The 27,047-nt window shown below is 42.9% G+C and overlaps 1 protein-coding gene across 2 annotated transcripts in view; it reads left to right on the top strand.

The window, feature by feature from the left end:
• Positions 1-27,047, top strand: part of HSD17B12 (hydroxysteroid 17-beta dehydrogenase 12) — a 170,649-nt gene that overhangs the window by 79,868 nt on the left and 63,734 nt on the right. The gene's annotated exons all lie outside the window — the stretch shown is intronic.

The following is a 27,047-nucleotide window of genomic DNA, read 5'->3' as shown; positions in this document are numbered from 1 at the left end:
AGTTAACTCTAAGGTTGGCATAGGGTTTTGCTCCTTTGCAGGGGAGTTTTCAGTAATATTCATTGTGCTTTTGTCTCTTCTTTTGCTCTTGATCATTGTACTTCTGGTTAGCAGAGTCTTCTCCTTGGGGCAGGTTTCTAAGCTGGGTCAGTTTTACTTCTTGCAGTTGGTACCCAACTCTTGGCTTGCAGCCACTTGTGCCACAACCTCCAGCGAGTTCCAGGTCTGGGTTCTTATTTTAGATTTCCACCGTGGTCTCCACAGCCCCAGCTCCTGACTCACCACTCTCCACCTCCTGTGATACCATGCTGAGGCTGGACCGTTGTCTCTCCAACCTTTCTCCCACTTTCAGTTGGAGCAGATCCCAGGATTAGAGAGACACTAGGTGTCCTATGTAGTTAGGTTGTTGGTGGTGCTGATCTTGTCAGAACTTGTTGTACGTTAGGTATGGGTGCCACATAGACCTATTTTGACCCGTATGATGCCATGGTCGATATTATTTTCTTGCGGGACCAGTGCAATCCATGGACCTTAGTGAGTTCTCACAAGCTCTGCACTTGTGCAGTTCACTGTTGTCCCCTGCAGTCGTAAAACTATTGCCACAGTGTACAAAATGGCGCCTGACATACCACTACTAGAGTTCTTGATCTGCTGGCCGTCAGGTCTTAGGGCTACCCAGACCTGTCTTGGGTGGAACCTGTAGAATGCCATGTTGCTGCAGTTCACTGAGTCAGAAATGAGTTCACTCCCAGCTCTGTGTATGCTCAGTCCTTCCCCTTGCCTTTGCCTCCTTACACAAAATGGCACCCAATTCAGCTCTAGAGGGCTGATGGGCTGTGGAATCCACCCTGTTCTCGCACTGTCCGTCTGGGATCTGTTGCTCTGTCTCTGTTCCTGGTCAAATCAAATGGACCAGCAGGACGGACAGTTTTTTGTCTGGGTTCACCTCCCAAGCTCCCAGTGAAAGTCCCTTCCCACCTGGTTGCTGGTGGCGTTCCAGCTGCTGGTGGAGTTCAGATCACCTGTTAGCTGAATGCTGGGGGAGTATCAGTCACTGCAACACCACACCGTTGTGTCTGCTGCTTTCCTGTGTCTGTCAGTCTCCAGGTACCCCTCTGCTGTTGTTCTGTCCTCTCCTATTTCCTAGAATATGTCCTCTCTGCTTCATCCTGATTAAATGTTTTTCTGTCCATTTAAACGTGTCCTTACCTTATTCCGCCATCTTGATTCCCTTGTTAAGGGTTCTTAAAATGTTCACCCTCTACTTATTTGAATGTACTTGTGTGTATGTATGTGTGAATGGTACACATATATACTGTTACATATATGTGACTTTTAATGTTTTGTTTACTAATTCCTCAACTCAGGGGTAACTTCCTGGCTGTATTGGAGTTTCACCTGTCTTCATGGAGATATGGTGGTCTCTCCAGGCTACGCCCAGACAATTGTAGGATTCTCCTCATTTGTTTCCTTTCCCTTAGATATCAGTGCCATGTTTTGTCTGTTTTCCTTGGTCTGAAAAGCTATTATCTTATATCTTTCTTCCTTTTTTTTTTTTAAGATTTATTTCTTTTTAATGGAAAGACAAATTTATAGCAAGGAGAGACAGAGTAAAAGATCTTCCATTCAATGGTTCACTCCCCAAATGACCACAACGGCCAGAGCTGAGCTGATCCAATCTGAAGCCCGGAGTCAGGAGCTCCTTCCAGGCATCCACACGAGTACAGAATCCCAAGGCTCTGTGTCATCCTCAGCTGCTTTCCCAGGCCACAAGCAGGGAGCTGATTGGGAAGTGGTTCAGCTGGGACACGAACTGGCACCCATATGGGATCCTAGTGTTTCCAGGGCAAGAATTAGCCAATTAAGCCAAAATGCTGGGCCACATCTTTTTTTTTTTTTTTTTGCAAGTCTAATATCCAATAGAAAATCTGGAATCTGTCCATCATGGCATCATGGCTGAAAGGAGAAGGCTTACCTGTTTCCCCTACCTCTTTTACTCATGAGAATATATTGGTAAATTTAGCTGTTACCTTTGTGTATGTCCATAAACGTTTGCTCTACATCATGCTTTACAGAGTAAATGGGATCCAGTCTTTATACTTTTCTTGTTGTTGCTTGTTTCTGTGTTTGTTTTTTTTTTGCAAAGGATACGTGGGATATTATAACATCATCTGTGGGCTATAGCTGATTATCAACTTAAAAATTAACGTCGCTTAGATTTACTGAATTTCAAATTGCATTTGCAGCGCAAAATTCGTGAGTTTCATTGTCCTCAGATGGCCCACTGGGTGGACATTCCTCACGTGTTGTTTAGGAATGGCTACTTAGCAAATATTCCTTTAGTTAGCAAAAAGAGATTGTGAAAGATTCTTCTGAAATTTACTGCTGTTCCAATTTTGGCACAGATGGTTTCCTAAGCTAACATGGGACTCTGCTGTAAAGCTGTCTATCTTAAATACTTTCACCAGGTGTAACTTTTTTTTCAACTTCTATTCTGTATGTTACTAATCATTTCCTCAGCTAAAGAACAGCATCTGTAATATGGTTGGACATTTTGTTAAGAATGCAGGCTACCTAGCAATTAGTTGGCCCAGCCAATTAGCATGTGTTTGTTGGTCTGCATCTCCAATTAAGGCAGCTGTTTGCATGTTGTTGTTCTACAGCTGGCATTAGGGATGTGGGAATGCATTGCACCATGGCAAGACACTGGCTGTACTTCCTAGTTAAAATATTTTCCTGTGTTTCTATGTTTTTGTCAAAAAATAAGACCACTTACTGTCGGATTGGTTATTGGGTTATAGGTAGTTTTGTGACTTTCGTGTTGAAACACACACACACACCACTTTTTTTCGGTTGGAAAATGTGATACCAAGGTGCTAGGAAATGAGTACCATTTCAATAGAATGATGAATATTCCTTCTCCCACTTTTAAATTGTTGCTTGTTATTCTAAGTGGATAATTGTCATTTGGGATATAGCCTTCAGCCATACAAAAGTGTTTGTGGAAAGGCACATTTCTTGGAAACATTTAATAAACTTCAGTAGCTTTATGTAGGGATTGCTTTCAAAACATAGAAAGGACTTTGAAACCGGGTGAAAAGATTTTTTTTTCACCAAGTGAATTGTATGTATTGTCAATTACTGATCATTTCGACGGTCTCACTTTACCTTTACTTGTTATGTTGTATTTTTTTGTACTAAGCTAATTTTTACGATAAGTGCAGATCAGTTATATCTGAGAAGCAAAGTTAGGCCTAGGTGAGCAGTGCAGGTCTTTGGCTTCTGTGTTCTCCCTTAGTCGGTGCTCTGAATATACCTTGAATGTCACAGCTGGGTAACTGAATGGTAACTTTTTGGAAGACACGTCTTTAATATATTGCATCAGAATTACACAGCATCAAGAAAATAAACAAATTAAGCACATTTGCACTATGACTGTTTTTGAATGCCATTGTCTATTACAGTTATTTTTTGATAAACGTTGCGTGAACATTTTAGAAAAGATGATTGTATGTATTCATTTTTGTCTTTCAAGGCACAGCCAAGCCATGCTTTGTATTTAAGGAGGACTTAGATTAGTCATAGAATAAAACTAAGCAAAAGTGGCTATTTGTGTATCTACTAAAACAAGCGTTGTGGGAGTGGGTGTTTAGCATGCTGAGGTTACCTGCATCCTGTATGCTTCTTGGCTTCGCTCCCAGCTCCTTCACTTCCAGCCCAGCTTCCTGCGAATGCACTGCCTGAGCAACAGCAGATGATGGCTCAGACAACTTCGGTTCCCTGCACGCATATGTGAGACCTGGTTGTTGAATTCCAGACCCCAAGCTCAGCCCAACCCAGCCCCTGGCCCAGCCTTGCCTTTGTGGGCATCTGGGGACTGAGTCAGTGGATGGATGATCTCTAGCTCTTTCTCTCTGCTTTCCAAATAAAAGAAAATAAAATTAAGCTTTAAAAAGCTTAGATTTAAAATAAGCAGCCCTAATAGCTGTAAGTAAATAGGCATCAGATTTGTTTTTTTTAAGGATGAATTTATTCATTTTTTATTTGTTTATTTTTTATTGTTTTTTTATTGATTACATTGCATTATGTGACACTGTCTCATAGATTCTGGGATTCCCCCAACCCCTCCCTGTGCCCTCCCCTCATGGTGGATTGCTCTACCTTGTTGCAGTATTACAGTTCAAATTCAGTCAAGATTCTTTCATTAAGCATCAGATTTGATTCATAGAACAATTATGAGAACATTGAGAACCGGCAAGATTATCTGAAATCGCCCTGTGGGATAGTGAAGCTGAGCTTCACGTGGAGGTCATCTGACACTAGGCTAGTTCTCCTTCCACTCTTAGATGGTATCTTCTGTGACATTTCCAGTTATCTCCCTCCCCCAGTTGTATGAATGGCATCACTGTTGATTGCTAAGGCACCTGGAATGTGCATCCTGGCTTTCCTAATCCAATGGAGGATGCTATTCTCACTGTTTTATTTCTGGAAGGCCTTTGTCCTTTGTGGCTTTTAATAGTTGTTTATGTTGGGTGGGTTATTGGACACAAGGGTTCCCTCAAGTGTGAATTGCTCAGAGGAAAGCGTAAGTAAGTAAGTTACTTTTGACAAGTAGAGGAGAAAGTGGGAAGATACAGTTCCTTAAACTGCTTCCTGGAGAAGTAGTTTATTGATTTATTTATTTTTATTGCAAAGTTTTATATATATATATCTATATACATAGATAGATAGATATATATATATATATATAGAGAGAGAGAGAGAGAGAGAGACAGAGAGAGAGAGAGGGAGAAAGGAGAGACAAAGAGAAACATCTTCTGTGATTCACTCCCCAAGTGACCATAATGGCTGGTGCTGCGCCAAACCGGAGCCAGGAACCAGGAGCTCCTCCGGGTCTCCCACGCAGGTGCAGGGTTCCAAAATTTAGGACCATCCTCTACTGCTTTCTCAGGCCACCAGCAGGGAGCTGGATGGGAAGCAGGGCTGCCAGGATTAGAACCGGCACCCATGTGGGATCCCGGTGCGTTCAAGGCAAGGACTTACTGCTAGGCCATCACGCCATGCCTGAGAAGCAGTTTATTAAGGGTTTTAGTAGCAAGGCTTAGGGACGTGTCCAGGAGGTGGAAAGCGAGAGTAACAGAGCCCTTCATGCTCTGTAGTATTCATCTTAGCATGTTGCATGTTCAGAAATTCCTTGTATTTGGTAGTCTGGCCCCCTGCAAGTTTTGTTACCAAAGGTGCCTTTCTAGAACATCCTCTGAAAAACAAGCTAACCTGGGTCAGCTTTCAGCCTCTCTGCCGCTGTTCCTATGCTGCCCTCTTTGCCTAATTCCTGCCTTCTTGGTTACCATTTCAGTAGACGATGAGTGGATGGATAGATGATGTTGGACTGCAGCTCTCCGGCTGCTCTCATGTTCATCACTCTAACTAGTTTGTACATTGGCTTTTGTGTTCTTTTCATGAGAAGATCCATTGCAGTGCAGATTGAAAACCATTGCCAGAGAGCTCTCTGCCTCTCTACTAGTCCGATTGCTTTCTTCCAACAAAGAACCCATTTCACTTACAATTTGTTCTTATATGTCTATGCTTTCTTTTTCCTCAGAGAAGGAAATATCCCCTTCCCCAAAGCCAATCAGTTGCTGATGTCTTTTTTTTTTTTTTAATGTAAATCGGGGCTGGGTCAGGCTGAAGCCAGGAGCTAGGCGTCTGTTCCTGACCTCCCATGCAGGTGCAGAGGCCCAAGCACGTGAGCTATCTTGTGCTGCCTTGCTAGACATATAAGCCAGTAGCTGAAACAGAAGAGGAGTAGTCAGGACACAAACTGGCACCTATGTGGAATGCCGGCATTGCAGGTGGCAGCTTTACACACTAGGCCACAACCGACCTCTTTCTTACGTCTTGACTGCCAGTCTGTTTCTGGTTCTTCAGAGACTTGTTCTCCTGGTGATCTTTGGCATGTCTCATATGGTCACTCTATAGTTCTGAATGCTTATTATTTAATAAATCAGAGAATATTACTTAGTCACATATCTCCATTTGTATTTTTTCTAAAATTATTATTAATATAAAGATAACAGATAGAGGGAGAAGGTCTTCCATCGACTGGTTCACTTGCTAAATGACTGCAGTGGCCAGAACTGAGCTCACAGGACGCCACGAACCAGGAGCTTCTTCTTGGTCTCCTTTGTGGTTCCAGGGGCCCAAGCACTGCAGCCACCACTACTTGTCTTCCCAGGCCATAAGCAGAGAGCCGGATCATAAGAACATGAACTAGTGCCCATATAGAATGCCAGCACCACAGGATGGCAGTTAAGCCTGGTGTGCCAACACACCGGCCACGTGCCCACTGATGGGCTCATATTCTTGAATCATTATTGTAATTTATTTTTGATACATAAGGCACTTTCAGAGTCTTGGATAAGCATAAGTAAAACACATTTCTCATGCTTATAAACATTATAACTTTTTATGAGTTTTACACATGAATGTCTCTGTATTCTGAAAGCTGAACATCTAACCTGTTTACTTGACTGATTTTTAAATTTTCCAGTAGACATGGTTTTTATAAGTTGTTCGCCTGGAAGGGTTCATGCATTTGGCATGGCTCCAAGTGTGAGTTATAGTGTAATTAGCTTTCAATTTTTAACTTTTTAAAGGTTTTAGTTTTTTAAGGTTTAGTTTTAAATTATCTCCTTTTCTTTCTTTTTTTTTAGTTTATACAATAAAATTTAAATTTATATTACAGTTAAAGGGCTTAATGTTTCACCAAACACTAAGTTTAACAAGTAAAGAACACTCTAATTTAGGAAGAATACAGACAATAGATATAAACAATAATTGAATGGCAAAAAATAACCAGTTCATACCTGGAGAGTGCATAATCTGGGAGTGAGTGTGGCCTAGAAGGGAAATAGTGGGCACCTCCTTCGGGGCTACCACTCTCATTGGACAGCACGAACACAAGGACAGGGGCAGGGGTAGCTGTACAGAAGGGCACCTGCCAGTAGGTGTGTGGGCTGGATAGTAGGTCCTTTGGTTTGAGCTGGGCTTCAATGCCCATTGACATGTGCAAGAGCTAAACAGGATGTGGGACAGACTTGACAAGCCTGTGGTGTGTACTGGCAAGCATGGGAACCAGGGTAGGGGGCAGAACTGGTAGGGGTTATGGGGAGTCGCCCCAACTAGGCTGCAGCTCCAACTGGTTTGCGTGAGGACCGAGTATGAAGTGGGCAGGATCGAACTGGACTACAACACCCGTTGGTTCACGAGGAAGACAGGGCTGGAAACAGAACGAACCCAGCAATCCCAACGACCAGCATGAGCATAAGCTGATTGGTGTGACGGACGGTGTCGGACTGTGTACTAGCAAACTCGCGCAAGAATCAGGCCTGGGATCATCTCAGATGAAGTTTCTTTGGAGATCCCTCCAACTGAACTGCTGATCTTAGAGCCCCAACCATGAAGAGACTGTCAGCCAGTGGATTCTGAATAGGGTTCATTGCGATTGGAACTGAGAGATTGGCAGCAATCCAGAACTGATGAACTATCAAAACTGCATGAGCAGGACCCTCAGAGCACGCCTCCCGTTGGGGATCTGGGATGGGTGGGAGGTTGGGTGGGGCTTTTCCCTTTGTTTTTTTCCCTGACCCCAGATACAGGGTAAAATGATATTGATGTGGAAACAATGGTATTACCCACTTTCACCCTGTAGCCCTTGACCCTTTGTTCCCTAATCAACTAAGTAAGATTATTAAAAAATAATTAAAAAAATAATAAAAAGCAGGATTCTTGCAATGTGAAAAAAAAAACAAAAAACAACAACAAAAAAATAACCAGTTCACTCATAGGTACATTAAAGTAATATCTGATTACTTCAAAACTATAGTTGTGTAGTATTCTTCACCAGTGTTCGACAAAGATATGAAACCAGATTTTACAAAACTATACTTGCAGCAACCCTGGCACAGACTTTTTTTTTTTAAATTTCCTTTTTTAAGAAACAAATGAACTTTTACACATGAGAGAGGATGTGTGGTACCTGTCTTTCTTCGTCTGCCTGTTTCACTCAACATGATATCTAGTTGCATCCATTTTGTTGCATATGGTAGACTGGTTTTTTGTCATATCTGGATAATATTGCATCATGTGTTTGTATATCCATGCATCTGATGCTGGACACCTGGCATGTGAGGTCAGATTTGGCTGTTGTGAACAGCGATGATACAAGCCTGGCAGTGCAGGTGTCTCTTTGATACAGTGTGCCCCTGTCTTTTGGGGTGGAACTGCTGGATAGTGTGGTAAGTCTATTTCTAGTTTTAAGGAATCTCCACACTGCTTTCCGTAATAGCTGCACTAACTTACATTCCCACCAACACCAGGAATTTTGTAATTTTGTACACCAACAGTCTACAGAAGTTGCCTTTTCTGCGCATCCTCACCAGCATGTACTTCTGATTTGGGTTTTAGCCATTCTGATAGGGTGAGGGGATAGCTTGTTGTGGTTTTGATCTGTGTTGCCCTGAAGGTTAGTGACATTGAGCATTTGTTCATGTGGTTGCCGTTTGCATTTCTTTTGAGAATGGTCTAATGGTGCTTTCCCACTTCTTCATTGATTTTTATTTTGCTGTTTTTTTTACATTGCTGATCTATTTTAGGTATTAATCCTTTGTTGGCAAAGTATAATCGGGAGATTTCAAATAGGTTTACAAATTTTGTTACTGATCTTAGAGACTGAACATGCTACACACTACTGTATTAATTAGAAAATAAGCCCTCTTTAAATCTCCTCCACTCCCTACTCCCCATTATCTCTTGAAAAGTATATTCTTGAAAATGTCTTGGAAGAAATGTGTGTGCATGTAAGTTGGCATGTAGTATCTTAAATTATACATAACAGTATTTTTTTAATCTTGCCTTCTTTCTACCACCCAGTCATGCTTGGTACTAAAATATTATTAAACATTTTTCTCAGCAGAATTACAAGATAACTTCTGGAAAAGGAGCATAATGTGACTTAAGTCATTATTTCGTATCACAGCATTACCTCTGGGCTTTTCTACAGTGCTACTTATTGTTGATGAAGGAAACCAAGTATGATTGCACAGATTTCTGGAAATATTAATGTCCTTAAAAAACAAGTAAAGTAACCATGTGCTAAGTAGTGATCCTGTGGCAGCGGTTGCTCCTTGCTGTGTACCCTCATGTGACTCTGGGCTGCTCTTGTCTTTTCGTGAAAATGTTTCCTTTACGTTGATAGAATCTTTTAATTTTTATTTTTAATGATGTTCAAGGTGGGAAAGATTGAGGGTTAGAAGAAAGTTGGTAAGACCATTGTTTCCAAATTTTCTTTTTTTTTTTTTTTTTCCTGTTTCTGAGGGAAAAGGGACGATAAGAGGAGAAGCCACACCCAGCCTGCCAACCGCCCCAACACCCAGGGATGGGGAATGGCCATCTGATATCAACCCAGGGTGCCCGATGTGGAGCATGTCCCAAGGGTTCTACCTTAGTGGTTCTAATAGTTCTGAAATGCTGTCAATTTCACCAATCCAAGGATGAGGAATTCCTTCCAGTGTCCATTGGCTGTCCTAGTTGACCTGCGAGTCTCCATTTACCCAGATATTTGTTGTCATCGCTTGGTCAGTGTAGTTGTCCCATTTGTTCTGCCCTCCTTCCTGTGCTATGGTACCAAATGTCCTCTGCAGGTCCCAGTCAGCTGCCATATCCTCTTGTGCATCTGAGCCTGTCATCCACCGCTCCATCTTTTCCATTGAGGAGGCCCAGTTCTGACACATGCACTCTACAGTCAGATCACCAATCCTGGATGTGAGCCCCCATGTCCCTGCCACCTCCACTTGTGCCATCCCCCAGATCCCCTGCAAGCCATACACCAAGTTCCCACAAGCTTGCCACCTGGTGTTCAGGAGGCTTCACCCAGCACCATTGGCACCCCGGGCCACCTGACCCATGCCCTGGTGACCCCTCACCCCTGGGGCTCATGGACCTGGCACCCACCACACAGGCAGGTCTGAGGACCCATGCTAGCCAACCCAGGCCTGCTGGAACTCTGCTGGAACCCTACTCCTGGGGCTCATAGACCCGACACTCCTCCCCACCCTCTGCATTTTTTTTTTTTTTTTTTTTTAGGAAAATAGGCTATGCAACTATGCTGGCACACTTGGTATTGTTAACACAGATTTGGCATTAACCAGGCCCAGGATGCCCACCAGCTGTTAGCTGTTTTTCTCTCAGCGGTATAATGGTGTGACGCTTTCCTAGATACAGTGTAACCTTGTCCATTGCCCACAGCAACTAGGGATTAACAGAGTCTTATGAATGATTTGGGGAGAAAGGAAAAACTTCAAGCCATTTAAAGATGTTAAAAAATGGTTTGAAGAATATCTTATGAAGAAGGTTTTTTTTGTCTTACTAAATTTAAGGAATATTTTGTACTTTATTTTTAAAACAGATCTTTTTAAAATTGAGTTCCCAGCAAAGCTGAATGAAAGCTTTGGAGATTTCCTTCATTTCCTTGCTGTTACATCCTAATTTTCCAGCTTGGCTGGCAGCAGCTCAAGTCCTCGAGTCTCACCCACATCAAAAATGGTCTATAAGACTGGCACCTGTTTCACAATTGAAGAGCCCATACTGACACACCAGTATCACTTAAAATCCATAGTACAATGTAAGGTTCTCATGGTCTTGGAAGAAATAAATGGAAAACTCCAATTTTTTTTGCATACTGCCTCTGAAGTATTTCTCTTTGGTGTCTACATTTGGGTTCCTTTTGTTTATTCCTCTGTGGCTTTTTGTTTGTTTGAAAGGCAAAGTGATGGGGTAGAGGTGGAGGGAAGAGAAAGGTCTTCCATCTGTTCGTTCATTCTTCCGAACTGCAGGTATCTGCTACAGCTGCAGTCGGCCCAAGCCAAAGCCAAGAGCAAAGAACTCAAGTGCCTGGCCGTCATCTGCTTCCTTGTAAGTGCATCAGCGCGAAGCAGAGGAGGGGATAGACCCCAGGCTCTCCCAAGCATCATCCAAGCTGCTAAGCCGAAGGTCTGCCCCAAATTTTGTTTTATTTAACACAGCGGTGCTGGTGCCTGTTGCCAGAAAAGCTCAAATAAAACCAGCAGTTTCCTCCGTGAGGATGTTGTCTCCAGCCAGAGACTGAATGCGCCCTGGGTGAAGCAAGCAGTGCCCCTGTTTTCCAAGAAACACACCAGAGACCTAACCATTGCTGCCTTGACTCTCTGTCTGCCAGCCTGCGTGTGGGTGGACATTTCCAGGAGTTGGTTCAGTAACTGCCGTTTTCCTCCTGTGTCCTGGTCCCTCCGGTATGTCTGTTTTCTCGTGGACACCTGCAGCCTGCTACTTTTTGTGACTTTCGCAGGCCTGGAAGTCCCTCCTGAACAAAAGGAGCCTTTTTTTCCACCTTTGTCTTTTTAAAGTTTAACTTCCACTTTATTTTCCCAGAGGATAGTTTTTCTTAAGCCTTTAAGGACTAAGCTCCTTACATTAGCTGAGGCAGATGCTGTGGGGAGAGCAGGGACAGGTTGAAATCGTGGTGTTGTGTTTGGTCATTCCTGCCTTCATGGGAAAGATTCCCAACGACCTTGTGATGGCACAACTCAAACATTAACGTACTTCCCAAGCAGCTTGGGAAGCTCTGAGACCCCGGCCTCTTCTGTGAATAATTACTTTCTTAGTGGTCTTGCCCTTGAGCACACAGGAATTGCAATTCATGTATGTGGCCACAGTCCTTTTAGGCATGGCTGTGGTTCCTTCTTTTTTTTTGTCACCTGGAAGCAAGAACACTTTTTTTCTTGTCAACTAACCAGTTAGTCTGCACAAGTATAAAAAGTGAAAGATGATTCCCTTTGTTCCTTATTGAATCCCATAAACACACATAATGCATTGATCTGACTGTTCTGCTTCTAGAAATTCATCCTAGAGCAGGAGCCCAGGTTACTGCACAAAGTCAGCATTTGTTTGGAATATTCCATGCGGTGCTGAGCACAGTAGTGTCAACTGGCAAACCGGCCACGTCTCCTGTTTCCTTTCCCTTCTTTGAGACAGGGTGTGGGCCCAGCACTCACTAGACAGAAGAGTTCCTAGTTTGCTTTGTCACTATCTTTCTTATACCTGTGACAGTGGTTGTTGAGTCCTTCTGGGTGCCAGTGTGCTGATGAGAGCCATGGCCATATGATTTCTCACCTGTTCTGACCATAGACACAGGGATGAAAAAGCGACCAGAGCCCATAGTCCTCCCAGAGTATGTTCTCAGTGTGACTCCTGGGTCTGTTACTCAAATTCTTCCCTTTATAACTTTGTGCCTCTGTTGGTTGTCTGTGATACATTTGTCTTCAAATTTGTCCCCAAACTTTGTCAAGGTGGTTTTAATAGATTGCAAGTGGCCCCAAGATTATGACATATATTACCATATTTGTGTATGTATCTGTGCATTGTTTTGGTTTTTATTATGGTGTTTTTGGCATGGGAAAGGGATCTCGAAGCTCAGTAAGGCATTTGTGCGGGCAGCCTTTAAAACTTCTAGTCTGAATGCTTTGGGGTTTGAAGGTAACAACTGTGTATAGAAGCATTTTGCTGTTTGTCTGTTATTTTTCCATGGAGTCTTGGTGGGCTCTGTACCAAGTTCCTCTGAGTTCACAAACTGCAACACATTCTGTTTCTCCTGACTGTCCCCCATGTCTAGCTGTGAATGCTTCCCAGTGCTCGATTGCACAGTGTTCCGCTGTGCACACCGCCCAGGTGCAGCGGGGTAGTGTTGGGCAGGGACGTCATCTCTAGTGAGAAAAAGGATCAAGGTGTAAAGTAGCATACTTAGATAAAGTCTCATGTCTCTCTCTCTTTTAAAAGACTATTTCACCTGCACATACAAATACCCCCACGGCTGAACCAACTTTCTGGTGTTAATGTGTAGCTAGCTCTGTACCCAAAGAGATATGTAAGCCTGTAGTCCAGACCTTGAACTGTGGTAATCTCTGGGGTGATGGAAAACAAAAAATGTTTGGAAAACCAAAAATGCTTACTTTTAGAGGGACTTAATATGAAACCTATCACCTACTAGAAAAAAAAAACCTCTATAAAATATTTCGCTGGCCCTTTTAGGAAATTCAGGAACTTCTTTTTTTGAAAGCCTGCTCTGGTCACATTGTTCTGAATTCTAAAAAGATAATTTTATTGTATGTTAAGTTTGATCAATTGAGGCATTTTAAGGCCAAGTTTATGATAATGGTAGTTACCTTTATATATGCTACATATACTCTGTGGTATTTGGGTCCTCAAGATAATCACTATTTTGGAACATAATTTTACTATTTTAAATTATTACAGAGGCTAATGATATTATATGTACCTGCTATGTTATGGTGATTGGGCTTAGCCATGACTGATTCTAGTAACATTCCAATTATAAAATTGTTTCTGTGGGCAAATGGGATCTACGTTTCAATATCTATTTGGTAAACTTTCTAGAAATGCTTTAGGCAAAAAAAAAAATGAAGTTGCTGTACATGGTTAGTATGAACTCAGTAAGTAACCAAGAGCTTGCTTTGTTTGCAAAAGTCAGATATTTATCTAGACGGTCACAAATAAAACTGTCAGTTCCCTTTTTTAAAAGATTATTTGAAAAGCAGAGTAGAGACACAGAAAGAGAGGGAATATCTTCCATCTACCGTTTCACTACCCAGATGGCAGCAGTGGCCAGGGAGGGGACAGGCTGAAACCAGGAACCTGGAACTTCTGAATTCTCCACTAAGGGATCAGGGATTCAAACACTTGGCTGTGGGCCTAGCACCATAGCTCAGTGGCTAAATCCTTGTCTTACATGCGCTAGGATGCCATATGAGCGCTGGTTTGTGTCCCAGCTACTCCACTTCCTGTCCAGCTCCCTGCTCGTGGCCTGTGAAAGCAGTGGAGGACAGCCCAAAGCCTTGGGCCCTGCACCAGTGTGGGAGACCTGGAAAAAACTCCTGGCTCCTGGCCTGGAATCTGCTCAGCTCCAGCCATTGTGGCAACTTGGAGAGTAAACCAGCAGATGGAAGGTCTCTAGCTCTGTAAATCTGCCTTTCCAACAAAAATAAATAAATCTTTTAAGAAAAAATAGACACCTGGCCATCACCCACTGCTTTTCCAGGCACATTAACAGGGAGCTGTGTAGGAAGTTGGGCAGCAGGACGGGAAGCAGTGCTCGTAGGGGTGCTGGGTTGCAGGTGGCGGATTACCTCGTACCTCCACAGTGTGGTCTTTTCCCCTTCTTAAACTGGAGTTTACAGTATTTCCTCAGCCTGTGTTATCAGTACATATCAAAGGTATGTTCAGAATGTCCCCAAGCTGAGGAGGGACCCTAAACATACATCGCAGTGCCTGGGTTTGATTCTTAGCCTCAATCCTTAAGTCCTGCTACCTGCTAATGCAGACCATGGGATGTAGCACTGACAGCTCCTGGACCTGAATTCTGCACCCACAAGGGAGACCTGCATTGTGTTTCCAGCCAGCTTCAGTCTCACCCAGCCCAGCTGTTGTGTTGTTTGGGGAGTGACCTGGTGGACAGAAGCTCTGTCTGTCCGTTTTTGCCTCTCATAAAAAATAGATCCTGTAGTTCTGCCTAGCAAGTCATCAGCTTAATCTGAAATTTAGGTTAAGGGAGTAAACTGTAAACTGTAATTTGCGACTTTCTTTGAGAGTATTTCTTTCTTTTTTTTTTTTTTTTTGTATCTTAGGAGGTTTATTCCAACGGGGCAGGAACAGGGTAGAGGTGGTGAAAATCAGGAAAGAAGGGGAGAGGAGAAGGGAAAGAGAGAGAGCCGCACCTGAGGTGGGGCCTTTTTGTCTGCCAGGTGTAGTGGGCGGGGATTGGGAGGGATTGAGGGCAGGCCTCAGGGGGTTGGTGCCTGCAGGTGAATGCCTAGGGATGATTGGCGAGTGGGCGGAGTTGGGGAGGGGGCTGGAAGATTGGGGTGGGATTCTCAGGTGGAATGCCAGGTTACATCTGATTGGTGGACGGCTGGACTGGTGTGAACTTCATGAGCTGTGAGGAAGAAGGAATGGCGCCGGGTCCAGGGAGGGATATTGGAATAACTCCTTACATTCCTCCCTTTTGTTATATATAAAGGAAGAGGGGCATTGTTCTCTATGGCTTCTAGGAGCTGTGTTTCCTTGGCAGTGGTTGCAGCCTGGAGGGAGGAATGGGAGATGGAGGGACGCTTCTAGTCCTGCAAAAGAAACTGGTTAATGGTTTGATTAAACAAATTTTACATTTAAGTGGATGGGAATGGAGGGAAGTGTTATTAAGAGTTATTATTGAAAAGGTGGCTTGAGTTGATTTTCTCTTAGCCAGGCCTTCTTGTACTCGATTCTGCATTACTCCTGAATGGTCAGCATAGACAGGGTAGCTTCACCAGGAACCAGAGACCCTGACTACCTATCATCCTATCTAACTCCTCATATTTCCAAACAGAGGAGTGAACAGGGATAAAGGGGCGATGACCGCTCTAGCTTCTTCAAGCTGAAAGGGGGCGTTGTTGAGTAACTGCAGGAGTAGGGGGTTTCTAGAGGTTCCTGGTAGAAGTAGAAGTCATCAGATGTCTGAAGTACTGCCTGGCACTTGAAGGTTTTTCTTTGTTGAAGTCTAGATAAGAAAACATATCCATAATTATAATCTTTCCCAACCTAGCAGGTCATGAGTTCAGTTAGAAACCCAGTTGGAATACTTGGGCTTTCAAGCTTAGATATAAAAGAATTGTCAGGTTTCATACTTTGTCAGAGTAAACATTAGTTTAAAATGATGGACTAGATTTATATCAGTTTAACTTAACTACTTCAAATCCCAAATTTTGAAACATACCCAATGAGTGCAATGGAACACATTAAACCTTTTGGGTTGTATGAAATTGCTATCTGAAACAGTGAAAGGATTAGTGTATGGCATCAGAATAGAAACCCATCACAGGACAGGTAAATGCAAGCTGACTCCTTGAGTAACCTTAATAATTATTGCATTTGATGTTTATAGTAACTTGGAATCTAACTAGGAAGCAGGCAAGTGCTAGATTTAACAATTATACTTTACCAATCGTTGCAAGCCCTAAGAGTTTCAGGAAGACATAGCCTGGAACATAAAGTACTTAAAACATTCTGTTACAGGACTACTAGTCACATTGTAGATGGCACAATATTTAAACTAGTTTTCATTTACAATAACCCAGCAGTTTATAGTATTCCAACAAGATCTTACAGAACTTTATACACTTTAAGGCAGAGGCAAGCAATCTACTAATTTATAGGCTAACAAGTCATGTACTGGCAATTGAAGAACACAAGAATCTTAAGTACCCTGATATCCTGTTAAAGGGGTCATTGTGGTCTTTTACCTCAGAGACCAGGAGGGGATCCCATGGCAGAGCAGGATGAGAGAGGTGTGCTCCTGGTTCCAGTGAGACCCCCGGAGGCCTCCCAAGTGCTCTTCATTGCAGAAGCAATGGACACTTCACCAAGGATCATCAGAATGGACATCCAGGACCATGTCCCAACTACCAAGGAGGTCATTGGAGATGTGACTGCCCCTGAAGGCCAAGTACTTCAGGCCAGTCATTTCCTATTGGATCTCCCACATGGGATGGAAGCAACCCGGGAACCTGCACAGGCTCAAGGCCATCCACGGACTTCGGTGACACCTCAGAACAGCACCCAAGAGTCCTGGAAGGGAAACTGTAAGTTTCCATCTGGACACTGCCTTCTCTGTCCTAGCTAGCTTTGGATTCTTCCCTCTCTTACAGTGACCATCAGGGTCTCTCAGGAGCCCCAGATTAGCTTAGGTGACAGTCTAATCTAGAAGCTCAGAAAAGAAGCATTCCTAGGGAAAACTTAAATTAACCTGTAATTGTTCAGCCTGCCTCAATGACCAGGCTCCTGATAGACATGTTTGCCATCTCCCTCTTCAGTTTTTGCTAGACTTCTCTTAGGTAGGATACCCTCACTGCCCTAAGGCAGATTTCATGTCTTGCTCATGATTTGCCAAGTTATTTGAGAGTATTTCAAAATGTAAAAAAATGACCTTTCAAATGAGAACAGTCATTTGTAAATTTCAGTAATATACAAGTTAAATCTCATGCAGATGAACTCATTTACAATTCTCAGCATGTAGTTGATGTTCAGAATATTAACTGCGGCCCTGTGTGTTTTATATGGCGCCTCTGTGTCCTTTGGGTATCCTGTGATCAGGATAATGTGTTACATTCTGATTTTGTTAGGAGTTTTAGGGATGACCCCTGCACATCAGCCACCTCTGCTTTATTTATTTAGGCTTAATTTGTGAAAAACTAAACTATTGTAACAATTTCAACGTAAAGCAGCATTTCAGTGTTGAAAAGAAATAATTGTGCTTTTGGCACAGTATTGAACTGTATTGGTTAAAACTGTGAATTGCTGATAAATACTGATTTGAATGGCTGATATTTAAATTTTATGGTGATTTTCTAATCCGCCTACTTTTTTTATTATTTAGAGAAGTAAAAGCAACAGTTAATCTTCAAAACAAGGTGACAGACCCAAGATCATGAAAAGAATATTTTCCCCCCCTGTGGCAGAATTTCATGAAATCAGCATGAGAACTTGTATGAACAAAGTGACAGGTTAAAATGAAGCAGGCTAATAATAGAAGAATTAGCTCATTCAGCACTTTTAGGAGAGATGTATGCTGAAATGATTTGACTTCTAGTTAATTTTAGCTATCTTCATGTTTGACAGAAGAAGGTGACAAAAATCTCTTTTGGGTCAGATTTCCGACCTAGCTATGCAGACACCTGTTGGGATGCCCACAGCCCATATCGGAGCACCTGGGTATGAGTCCCAGCTCTGTTGCTGACCCCAGCTTCCCAATGATGCGCAGCCTAAGAAGACAGTAGTAGATGGTGGCTCAAGTAGCTGAGTCCCTGCCTCTATGTGGGAAGACTAAATTAAGTTCCTGGCTTTTGATTTCAGTCTGGCCCAGTCCCAGCCATTGGGACATCTGGGGAGTAGCCCAGCAGTGGAAGCTCTCATTCTGTCTACCTCTCTCTGTTTCTGTTCCTCCCAGATGCACATGCATGTGCACACACACACACACACACACACAAGCACAAATACCTTTTGTTTTCTAACTTGAGTTTCACTTCATGTTTACCTTGCATAGGAAGTTGGTCATCCGTAACCTAAATCTTATTGGTAGTCATTTTATTTTTCAGACCAAGAAAAAGAAGAGAGGTACCTCAAAAAAAAAAAAAACTCACCTATTAAATACATTTTTAACATGTATTTTTGTTAAAATAATAACATGTAACAATAATATGTAATTATAAGAATACTGCCTCGGATGGGAAACTAGGAAAACTGTTTCAGCTCTAGGTTGTGATAATTTATTAACCGTATATTTCTGAAGAAATTGGATTAACTGTTATGTCTTCCCCCTAAAGCTGCGAATCTACTTAGTCATAAAATCCTGCAGAATCTTGTCCTTAATGTGTCCCAGCTGGGCAGCCACCCCCTCTCTGCTGCTGGGTCTCTCCTTTGGGCTCCCCTTTCTCATAAGACCAGTGAAACAACTGCAGTGCTCTCCCTGCCACCTGTTCCTTTTAATAGCTGGCTGTGTATCCTCCTCTCTTACTGTTTCCTTTCTGAAAACACAAGTGTGATCTTGTCACTTCCTAGTTCTAAGTACTTAGAGCTAAGAGGTTGAAACAGAAGCTTGTTGCACTGCTGACTCCGTGGCCGGCTGACCCCTGTGTTCCTCTAGGGCCCAGGCTCGTGTGGCCTGTCTTCACTCAGTGTTCTGCTGCCACTGTCAGTTTTGAATAAGGAGGTTCTGTAGTTTGAATTCTGCACTGGTCCTGCAAGTTGAGTAGCTGGGTCTGCTTGTTCTCTTGGCACCAGCTTCCTTCTGCATTGTCATTCCTTCCCACTTCTTTGTGTACAACACATCCGCCATCCACAGATTTCTTAGACTTGTTCTTTTCCCCCAACTCTGCCTCTGTCTGCTTCTCCTTCCTTCTCTGCAGGGCTGATTCCTACCTGTTCCTCAAAAAGTCCTGGTGAAAATCCCGCTCTGCAAGAATGGCTTTCTTTCCCTTTCACTTATTTTGTCCATAGCTTGTAGAGGAGCAGTTGAGTGTACACCCGTCTCCTTCATCAAAATCGGACCTACTTGAGAGAATGTGTTACTGTTCTCAGGAAAAACATGGAATGTTTTTCTCAAGTTTATTTCCTCCAGACATTTACTGAGCTCCCATAATGTGCTAGGTGCTGTTTGAGTTGTGAATAGGTAGTGGTCTAAAAAGAAAAACCAGATGAAGGATCCCTCTCTCAGAGTTTACAGTTTGGGGAGTGAGATCCTTTGTCCTGTTTGAAGCAGCCCGTGCTCCTGCATAAATGAACAAACAGGCTAAGGTTTTCCGATCTTAGTTTGGGATGAGAAGCCTTCTTCCTTCCTGATAGGCAGTGGTAGTGGAATGTTACTAGGCCTGGAATACTGGATTTGGAAGTTATCCCAGGTCATTTGTGACATTAAAGAGAAGGGTGGATGTCCTCGTGGCCCCTGGCTTCTTTTTTGTGTCCAAGACGCCATTCATTGTGAAGCAACGATGCAGTTTTATAATCATTAATAAAACATACTAGTTACAGCTGACATGCTTCCTGCAATGTATCATGATATCAGATATAAGAAGTAGATGAAATGTTCATTGTGCAGTTGGTAAAATGTCAAAGGTCAGTAATGAGCAAATTGAATCAAATGAATCCTTGGTCCTCAAAAGCAAAGCTAGAATAGTAGATCATGGCCAACTTCGATGGAAGATACAGTACTAAATATGTCACCTTTAAAAAGAAAGATTTATTGATCTATTTGAAATGCAGAGAGAGACGGAAAGCTCTCCCATCCTTTGGGTCACTCTGCAAATGTTCACGTGAACTGGGGCTAGGCCCCAGCAAAGCCAGGAGGCTGTGAATCCAGCCAGGCTTCCCGCATGGGTGCCAGGGACCTCCGTGTCTGGGCTGTCATCCACTGCCTTTCCAGGAAACAGGATCAAAAGCAAAAAGAGAACTCCTTCTCAGCACTCTAATCTGACATGCAGTTGTTTCAAGTGGCTGCTTGACTTGCTGCACCCTAGTGCCAGTCTTAATGAGTCTGTTTGTAATTGAGGTTAGGTATTCATGATCACTTGCAAAAGAATGTTTAGCTGATGGGCCTGGCGCATTGGCTCTTCTGGCTAATCCTCCACCTCAGAGAGTGGCATTTCGTATGGGCGCTAGTTCATGTCCCAGCTGTTCCACTTCCCAATCTGCTTATAGCTTGGGAAAAGCACAGGAGGATGGCCCAAGGTTTTAGGACCCTGAATCTATTTGGGAAACCAGGAAGAATCCTGACTCCTGACTTTGGATCAGCTCAGTTCCAAGCATTGCAGTCATTTGGGGAGTAAACCAGCAGATGGAAGATCTTTTCTCTGTCTCCTCTCTGTAAATCTGACTTTCCAATAAAATATGCATATTTATAATATATCTAAAATATGCATATATGTATATATATATATAAAAAACAAATATTCAGCTGATATGAACAGTTAACAATAAACTGTTCAGATACCGCCTATAGGAACCTAGGCTTGTAAAGAACCAAGCAGCCTGTGTTGTAGATACTGGCCAATATAAGAAAACATGTATAAGACCTCAATACAATATATGCACACGTGCCATGATATGTAACAGTTACAGGGACTAGGCAGGGTGGATATTATTTCCTGTGGTTTACAGACTGAGAAAAGGAATTCCTGGAAAATAAAAGACTTAAGTAGAGGGTTCTCTACCAACATCTGCTTCTGTAGGCTCTCAAGTCCAGCTTCCCAGTGTGCCCCATGTTCTTCCCAATAAGCTTGAGTTTGCCACATGACTAACAGCATCATCTGGAATCTTGGTTACAATAATGTTGTGATTTCATGCAGTGTGTATGTGTGTGTGTGTTCTCTCAAAATATAAAATCAAAGTGTTGTCATTGAACAACCTCTTACTTACCAAGTGCAGTCAACTTTCTCATCTGGACCTTGTTCCAAGAGTGGCTTATTCAAGAGTCTGTATGTAATACCTGAGCCAAGTATGGAACTCAGAACTTTGAAAAGAACTCGAAACTTTGGAACCTGGAGCTTGTGTTGGCACAGCAAGTTAAGCCACACTGTGATGCTGACAGCCCATCTTGGAGTGCCAGTTTGTGTCTGGCTGCCCCAGTTTATTGCTGTTGTGCCTGGAAGACTCTGTAAGGTGATGCAAGTGCTCGGGCCTCTGCCACCCACCCTAATGGGAGACCTGGGTAGGGTTCTTTACTGTTAGCTTTGGTCTGGTCTGCCTTTGGTTGCTGCAGCCACTTTGGGAGTGAACCAGCAAATGGAAGACCTTTCTCCTTCTCTCTGTGAATCTGCCTCTCCAATAAAAATAAATAAAAAATTTTTAAAGAGCATGAATATTTCTTCAAGGGGACTGCAGGAAAAGAAATAGTGCATTATTTGTGTAACATCTCTGATAATTCTAAGTGAGTCGTTCAAGGTTTTGTCAGGTCAGCTGTTTGGCACTGTCACCTTTCTGAGGTGCCCCCCAAAGCAGATGTTCTCTGTGCAGAGACTGCTCACCCCAAGGGGTAGGGACAGAGCATGATGGTGCAGCGTGGGTTCAGGACAAAGAGGACTGGAAAAGGAAGTGGTGAGCATTGGTTAGGAGACTTTGCCTTTCTTTTTCTGGTTAAAATTAGGAAAAATAGAGAAGTGGGTGTTTTACCTTTCAATTAAGCCACCTGGGCCTGACATTGGTGAAACCTGGGTTCAATTCCAACTGTCTCAAGACCCAGGGAGTCTCACCAGTGTTGACTCCAGGAAATGGGCTTCTGCCACCCACCTGGGTGTCCTGGCTCCTGGCTCCAGCCCCTGTGAGAGGATGGTTCTCCACATTTGGAGAATGAATCAATGGTTGGACGTCCTTTTTGGTTGTGTTACTCACATAAACAAATAGAATTCTAAAAAAAAAATTAGAGAAAGTCCGTAAGACTCATTTTACTTCTTTTGTATCTCTAAATAATATAAAATATGATTTATGTTAAAATGTAGTTTTCCCCAAAACATGGAAGACATTTTTATAGTGATAAGCTGAATAGAATGACTTTAGATGGAAGAATCTAAAATTGGTAAGCATTGAATATAGCTCCATTTCCCTAAGAGCCGCTCCTCTTCCCCTCATTATCTTTCCCAGGACTGGGAGTAGGGAGAGTGATCCATGACTAAAATATCACCAACCTTCATTTCTGTGCCCCTGAGTTAAGCTGCTGGAGTCCTTTATTCATGAGCCTGGGTGGTTTCTATGGTTTCTTAAAACTCAAAAGTGTTTGAATTTCCATGAGATTGATAGTTCCAACCCATACAGGAGCGATGAAAAAAGTGAGTTGTCTCAGTTTGTCGTAAGCTTCAAACTGCCTGATATTACCTGATTTTGTGGACATGTCATATAGACATACGTATAGACACAATGCAATTTTTAGTTTGTTTGCTTGATTGTTTTTAGGAGAGAGTTCGAGAAGTATGGAGAAGATAATTTTTAACAAATCAGCTGTGTTGCCCTAAAATGTATTCCATTCAGCAAGCCTTTAGATGAGTGACCTTTGCTCTGTGCCAGGCATTGTGCCCGGTGCTGGGCATACAAAGGTGACAAGGAATAACCCCTGTTTGTTAGGAAACAGAGGCTCTTTGCTTAATGTGTTATGGCAGGTGCTTCAGAAGGTTATGTAGGAAGTTGTTGGGAGCCTAGCCAAGGGAGTGAGTGGCCTCCCCTTGGAAGACATGGGAATCATGAAAATTGCCTCCGCAGGGGTGACGTGGCTGGAATCTGAAAGGGTGGTAAATATGGGAACGATGGAGAAGGATGAGTGTAGCAGGAGTTTCATAATGGACCGTATCTGAAGCCTAGACGGGGAAGCAGATAGTTTATTTGGAGCAGATGTTAGGACAAAGGAAAATCAGAATATTCTTTTCTGTCTTTATCAGTTGGAAAGTGATAAATAATATAGAAATCTGTGTATGTTACACTTCTTTCCTCACATTCTCAGACAAGCCACCTAGCGGAAATACTTAAAGTCTTTCAAAAAATCTGTAAAATTCACTGATTGTAGATTTTATCATTTCTTTGCCTAATATTATTATTTAATATTATAACTTGCTTTCTTGGCCAATTTGCAATCATAAGATTTTACTATGAGATGTTCTAAAACATTTGAATAGCAGACGAACCTGGAAAGAATGTGTGCTAGGTATCCTTCACAGATGGAATTGAAATGTTTAATGCAATTCCATTGAAAATGAGAATAGGTAAAGATAAGCAATAAAGTTTTGAAAGAAAAACAAGACTTACACAACTAGAAATACTGAAACCAATCTTTTTAAAAAGTTGATTTGAGAGGCAGAATGACAGAGAAAGATAAGAAATGGATCTTCCATCCAGTCATTCATTCCCCAGATGGCCTCTGGCAGTGGTGACTGAGCCACGCTGGGAGACCAGGATCCTGGAACTCCGTTTTGTCTCCCATGTCGGTAGCAGTTAGTTGAACATCACCTGCTGCCTCATAGTGTGTGCATGAGCAGGAAAGTGGATTTCAGAATGAAGCTGGGTCTCCAATTCAGGCACACCAGTATGAAGTATGGGTATTTCAAGTGACAACTGCTGGTACCCACTCCTAAAACCTACCTTAAAACTAGAATAACTAAAGCTAAAGCGTCATAAGATCACAGGAAAAGAAGACATACATGGAGTGCCGTTATGGAACCAGAACCTGGTGATACAAACTGACCTTTCAATTTCCAAAGTCATAGGTCATTAGATGTGGGTGCCAGAAGAATCATGTGACAAGCCAACTCTGCAGCTGAGATGGTTCTCACAAGGACTGTCGCTGATGTTCCCACACAGGGGGTGCAGTTTGTTTGTTTGCATTGCAGTGTCTCAATTCTATTGTTCTTTGCCTTTGTCCTACTTACCTGTAGGTTATCAGTGTGACTTCTTGCAGCTCCTATTTACTCTGGGGAAAGAAACTTAGCAGAGGTAGTGTTACCGCTTGGGCCTCTGTGGTGGCACAAGGGTGAGAAGAATCAGAATTACCCATCCGAGACCTGGTGTGGTAGCCCACTGGCTAGATCCTCACCTTGCAAGTGCCAGGATCCCGGTGCATGTTTCTGTCCCAGTTATTCCACTTCCCATCCAGCTTCCTGCTTGTGGACTAGGCAAGTAGTAAAAGATTGCCTAAAGCCTTAGGATCCTGCAAGGGAGACCTGGAAGAAGCTCCTGGCTCTTGGCTTCGGATCAGCTCAGCTGTGACTGTTGTGGCTATTTGGGGATTGAACCAGCAGATGGAAGATCTTTCTGTCTTTCCCTCTCTGTAAATATGACTTTCCAATAAAAATAAATAAGTCTTAAAAGAAAAAGAAGTGCCCTTCCCAAGGCATTGTTAATACTCTGAATCTTTCTTGTCAGGGGTTGTTGCTGGCTTGTGCACTTAGGAAAATCTCAGATTGGAGAGGTGGTGAAAGTGAAGGTGAGAACTGTATTATATGTACCCAGCAGCAGCGTCAGTTGCAGGTGCTGAACACATACTTGTGCTGATGTTTGAGGCTGGAAGACTCTGGTCCACTTGTCTTCTGACAGGCTCAGATGCAGAGTGCTGGTCCAGGAGAAGGAGGCAGCTGCTTCAGTATACTTCCTTGGTGTGTAAGGAAGTCAGCTGCTGCCCCCTCTACCTGTTAGAACATTCAGTGTAATTCTCATTGCCTGAGCCAGCAAAAGGCAACTCCTGCTGTTTTTGATTCACAAAATCTGATAAGGGAGGTGGGGGCAGTTCATGGAATTCTCACAGCCCCTCGTTGGGCCTGATCAAGAACATGCATTTACAGTAATCCTTGGAACAGACACCTGTGGGGCCGACTCTGCCATGGAGAGTTTTTCCTCACTGTGTGAAAGGGATGTTTTCGCCTGTACCTGTAGTCTGCAGGTGGTGTTTGGGATGGCAGCGATTCTCTACCAGGAAGGGAGCCATCCTGAAGGGACAGCTAAGGAAGGTAGAAGAATCCCAGATCATTTGTTGGACAAATGAACAGAATGGGAAGCTTAATTCTGGTGGTGAAGCTTAATACAATACACAATATATTGAAGTAAGAAGTACCCTTGCCAAGGCTTTGTTAAAGCTCTGGTACTTGCAGAGAAGCGGTGAAGAGTGTCAGGGCAGGGCTGGCTGCATTGTGTTTTTCAAAGGGTGATCAAGGATCACAGGGGGTGGAGAGGGCTTTCCAGTCAGGGGAAGCAGTACGTGCAAATGTCCTGAGCCTACATGGAGAACATTCAGAATTGAAAGAACTTCTGCACAACGAGGGAGAGTAATTGCAGGTGAGTCCAGGGAAGTATTAAGCTATTGCCGGAAACTTCTGGTGCTTGCTCTGGGCAAGATGTAAAGGTCTGGGGGTTTGCAAGGAGGGAAATGACCCGATCTCACACACAGAGACAGACACACACGACATGCCATAAAAGTAATAAAGGTTGTTAAGAGAAAAAAAAAAAACAAACAAACAAAAGCAGTGTTATTGGATTGGAACATGATTCTAACTGTAAGTTCAAGGATCTTTATTATCTTGTAAAACTTGGTGCCAGGAGCCAATTTGCTTATTTTAATATACAGTCAAAGCAAAAAAAAAAAAAAAAAAAAAAAAAAAAAAAAACCAAAAAACAAACAAACCAAAAAAACACCTCACTTGAAGATTCATTGATTAATACTATTCTTCCCACAACTGTTATTGAATTTTTTTTAGCAGCCTATCTGTACAAGACTCCATAATGTAGATGTGTTCATAAAATCCTGTGAAATATAAAGGAGCAAATCTGATTTAAGACTTGTGATTTGATTTTATAATTACTGGAGAGGAGACTTGTTGATATAGTAGGCTAAGCCACCGCCTGTGACGCCAGCATCTCAAACGAGCTTGGATTTGAGTCCTAGTGGTTCTACTTCTGCTCCAACTCCCTGCTGATGTTCCTGGAAAGACAGCAGAAGATAGCCTAAGTGCTTGGGCACCTGTCACCCACGTGGGAAACGTGGATGGAGTTCCAGAGTCCTGGGTTTGGCCTGGATGAGCCTTTGCCTTTGCAGCCACTGGGGATTGGTTAGGAGCTGGAAGATTCTCTCTCGCTCGCTCTCGCTCTCTGTCTCTCTCTCTCCCCACTGCCCAACCTCCTTTCCTCTTCACTCTCATCCCCTCCTCCTCATTTCTCCTCCTCTCCCTCTTCCTTCCCCTCTGTGTAACTGCCTTTCAAATAAGTAAATCTTTACAATAAATAAACAAGATTACTAAACAAAATTTTCCTCAGTGTCAGTGGATAGTGTGGAAAAATATTTTTCAAGGTAAATAGGGAGACGTATCTTATTTGCGTTATTTGGTTAACAACAGGTGGCGTTTGGCCATTTGTTTCCGTCATTCTCCGCTTGCGGATCCGCGGCTGTAAAGGCAGTGCCCTTCATTTGTGGTTAGCCCGGTTGGCCTGGGCGTGGTGGAGCGATGGCTCTGTGTCCTGCTCTCCACTGCATAAGCACATGCGTAGCTCGTTTCTACAGGAGCAGCAAGGATACTTTTACCATCACATGAGGTCCAGGTCAATTATTCTCCTCTCCAGTTTATTCATGGATTTCTACCTGCGATCAATAGGCTTCATTGAATCTAACTAAGAATCAAATCTCTCATGAACCAGCACTTTAGTTTTAGACATAAATCCTTTCAGATCAAGAGCAGGTACTTCCTGTGAGGATTAATCCCGCATACCCTGCAATGAGCTGACATTGACTTCCATTGAAGATTTATTTCTGGAACAGGTTTTTTTTTTTTTTTTTTTTTTTTTTTTTTTTGTAATTCTCCTTTGAATTCTCAGTAACTTCTGAAGAACAGCATGCCCAGTCTACTGAGCTTCTCCAAGCCCGGGGAAGTGGGGATGGCTGAGGGGGA

Source organism: Ochotona princeps, chromosome 4, assembly GCF_030435755.1.
Source record: "Ochotona princeps isolate mOchPri1 chromosome 4, mOchPri1.hap1, whole genome shotgun sequence".
NCBI classification, from domain to species: Eukaryota; Metazoa; Chordata; class Mammalia; order Lagomorpha; family Ochotonidae; genus Ochotona; species Ochotona princeps.
Note: the sequence above shows the minus strand (reverse complement) of the source record. Positions and strands in the feature narration are given on the sequence as shown.